This window comes from Portunus trituberculatus, chromosome 24 (genome assembly GCF_017591435.1).
Source record: "Portunus trituberculatus isolate SZX2019 chromosome 24, ASM1759143v1, whole genome shotgun sequence".
NCBI classification, from domain to species: Eukaryota; Metazoa; Arthropoda; class Malacostraca; order Decapoda; family Portunidae; genus Portunus; species Portunus trituberculatus.
This window is the reverse complement of record NC_059278.1, coordinates 7502656-7507035: the sequence shown is the minus strand read 5'-3', so window position 1 is coordinate 7507035 and position 4380 is coordinate 7502656.

Below are 4380 nucleotides of genomic sequence, written 5' to 3'. Positions count from 1 at the left end.
TCAGGCTTGAAGGGACGGATGCGCGTCACTGCGAGTGGTATACTATACACTCACTAGTATTTACATCCTGGAGCCTCTAGTCTTGGGTGTGGCAAAAAAAAAAAAAAAAAAAAAAAAAAATCAGCAATCCAGGCATTACATTAACACATCTAAAAACATGCAGTATCTTGGAACAACGAAGCATGCGTCATCACTATGGAACGTTACACAATCCAGAGAAAACATGAAAACATACGTGATCATACGGTATGTCTGCACACTTTAAAACACGCACATGCACACTCACACGCACGCATTCACGCACGCACGTACGCAAACACACACACACACACACACACACACACACACACACACACACACACACACACACACACACACACATCTTCCCTTCCTCAGTTTCTTACTATGCGATCTTGTGCTTCTAATGTCATATTCTTCTCTCAGGATTAGTTTCTCATTATCCACTTGATCCATTCCGTTAATCAATTTATAAATTTGTATCAGATCCGTCTCTCTTCTCTGTTCCAGGGTTGGTAGATCCATAGCTTTTAGTCTCTCCTCATATGTCATCCCTTTAAATTCTGGAACGATTCTTGTAACCATTTTTTGCAGTCTCTCCAATTTCCTTATGTGTTTCTTTTTATGGGGTCCACACAACTCCTGCATATTCCAATCCAATCAATTTCTTCATAATTTGTATATGGACAAATAAATGATGAAGAAATTGATAAGTACTAAAATAAGACCTAGATTGGAATATGCAGGAGTTGTGTGGACCCCGATAAAAAAAAAAAAACACATAAGGAAATTGGAGAGACTGCAAAAAATGGCTACAAGAATGGTTCCAGAATTTAAAGGATGACATATGAGAGACTAAAAGCTATGGATCTACCAACCATGGAACAGAGAAGAGAGAGACGGGATCTGATACAAGTTTATAAATTGATTAACGGAATGGATCAAGTGGATAATGAGAAACTAATCCTGAGAGAAGAATATGACATTAGAAGCACAAGATCGCATAGTAAAAAACTGAGGAAGGGAAGATATCTGAGAGATGTTAAAAAATTTAGTTTCCCGCAAAGATGTGTTGAGACTTGGAACAGTTTGAGTAAGGAAGTGGTGTCAGCAAAGAGTGTACATAGTTTTAAAGAAAAATTAGATAAGTGTAGATATGGAGACGGGGCCACACGAGCATAAAGCCCAGGCCCTGTAAAACTACAACTAGGTAAATACAACTAGGTAATCACACACACACACACACACACACACACACACACACACACACACCGCGTAGTGTAGTGGTTAGCACGCTCGACTCACAATCGAGAGGCCCGGGTTCGAGTCCCGGTAAGCGGCGAGGCAAATGGGCAAGCCTCTTAATGTGTGGCCCCTGTTCACCTAGCAGTAAATAGGTACGGGATGTAACTCGAGGGGTTGTGGCCTCGCTTTCCCGGTGTGTGTTGTGTGTTGATGTGGTCTCAGTCCTACCCGAAGATCGGTCTATGAGCTCTGAGCTCGCTCCGTAATAGGGACGACTGGCTGGGTGACCAGCAGACGATCGAGGTGAATTACACACACACACACACACACACACACACACACACACACACACACGTTCTCTCACAGTAGGTATGGTGAGTATTAAAAAGTAATATCATGCAACGCAGCATGTCATTACATCATGTAAAAACCAAGTACGTAATAGAAGCTTGTGCTACGATGCGGCATGAAGTAAGACGTGTCATAGAGCGCGGGATGATTAACAGTGTAAGAATCTTTATTGTTATAACCTCCAACGTGCGAAAGTGAAAAGGGTTATGGCGTGAATAAACAACAATGACAAAGAAACTAACAGTGACAATACAAACTACAATATCAACAATTATAATAACAGTAGGAAAAATATACAAGTTTTTCCAGTAACACAAAGCAATGAGTAAAAGCGTATTATGATGACGCAATCCTACGATCAAGATGAAACACACCTCTCAGTACAGGAAGGAACGAAGGAAGGGACAGCAGGATTTCGTCACTTCAAGCCATAATAATTGATAAGAGTTTAGGAAGAATATTACTCTTTTACCTTCATAACGCTGCCCTTGAAGAAAGTTATGCATATACAATGTCGCTTCTTGGAATGAGATGTCCAAATATCACAACATAAGACGTCACCGATGAAAATAAGTAAGTGATCACCGTGTTTGTTCTCCAGCAGACACTGGGTCGGAGGGGACGGGGGCGGTAAACCAACAAGTGACCAGCAATATTTCAGCATTAATGTACAAGATAGATACCCTTGAAGATCTCTAGATGAGGAGAAACGACATTTCCTGCCAAACCTTAATTCGAGACAAAGTGAGATTATCTGCGTCTGTGCGGGACATCCTTTGGATTTCCCCGCTCAGAATAGCTGGCCTACTTATTTCCTTCCACTCCGGGTCCCTCTGTCAACTGTCACGTCCGTCGACCAACACTCCTCTAGAGATAAAACACAGCGCTAAGTTGGTAAAAAAAAAAAAAAAAATGCATTTACTATATTTATATGATAACTTTGTAGACAAGCGGAAAAGGACGTGAAACAATAATTGCATCAATGACGATTACAAATTAATATAATAAGTGAGTAATTCGTCTTCTATTCGGCATTCTAGGCTAAAGACAGCAGCGTTGGGCATGACTGATAATAATAATAGAATCCTTCGTTAATGAAGAGACAGGAAACAACATCTTAACTGTTGCAACAGACATTTCTTTCCCCACGGGCCGATCGTATCATGTCTGTGGCACATCTATGACTAGCTAAACGTAGCTAAGATGTGCATAAGTTGATACGCTTTGCCCGGATTCCTGGTTTAATGTTGTGCTTTTTTATATACCTAAAAAGAAAATAAAAATTAGTTAATAGATAAATAAAATAGAATAAATGGAAACAGTATAACTCACGTAAGAAAAAAAAAAAAACGCTACTGAGATGACAACTGGGTCTGCTTGATATATAAATTAATGAACGGATCCGTCAGCCTTAAAATGTCCCATCTGCAAGAACATGCAATACAATAGCATTTGACACCAAATATTACATGAACGGACTTATACGCATATCAGTTTGACTTGCTATTCGTCTTGTGTGGTATTGGGAATGCTCATTTTAACTGAAATCCATTCATTTTTTGTCACTTCTTAGCTAACCAGAGATATCTGCCTACTCGCAACCACATTTACACTAGCTAATGTGCGCTGCATGCATTGCAGCACGACGTGTGATGGCTTAGTACAGAAGATGCCGGTCTTTCTTTCCATTGATTAATGCATTATACTGCATTCTGCTTATTATCATAACCGTAGCTATGATTGTGAGAGACCTAACGTAGGTATACACACACACACACACACACACACACACACACACCCGTGTCCCTAAGTAGTGTGTCGGATATCCGTGTCGGCCGTGCGGCGCCTCCAAGTGGAAATCATGTCCGCGTTTCCAGACAACACCGAGGTCGCAGATCTCCACTCGGCCAAAGGCTCAGTTGTTCTCCTTTGTCTTTTATTATCATTCTCTTCTCCTTTTCGTTATTCTCATCCACTAGTCCTTCCTTCTCTCTCTCTCTCTCTCTCTCTCTCTCTCTCTCTCTCTCTCTCTGTCTGTGCCAGAATATTTGTTTGACATAATTATAATGGATAACGATTTTTTTTCTTGAATAAATTTTTTAAGTTCAATAAAAAAAATATTAACATGACCAATTTCCAAATTAGCAACGTTTCTTTTCAAATATAAGAAAAGGTGAACATTACAGCATAAGAAAAAGAAAGATCTTGTTTTCGTTGAGTTCGAAACTGTTAACAAGATACGCTTATTAATTCTATAGACGAGGAAGGAACACAAGTTTTTAAGTAAGGCGCACGTACTTTGTGGAGATATGTTCTTGGAACTTATATCAGTAAGTATATGATCGGCAATGTGAATCTAGGAGAAATTAAGGTTATGGATTAACCAATATTTGCCTCGAGAAATCATGGCAGGTGCATTGCCATTACTACTAAGTTGCTACGGTTTCGAGTGATATTCAGTAAATCTGGTTGCTCACTGATTGTAAGTTTACTAATCAATAACTATTTAAGCTTGATGTCCCTCTACTGAATCAATTGCTAGGTCAAAAAGCAAAAAAACAAAAACGTATTTTCATTACAGTTTAGAGAGATTATTCACCAGCGCGAGAAGACCTCACGCCACACTTAAGACTGACGTAAGGGACAAAAATAACGATGATTAAAATAATACGTATTAACAACAGAACGAATGATAAAGAAAAAAAATATCGCGTCAATTTTTCCGTGTGTGTCATTCTACATACAAAAGAATCTATTCAAACATTT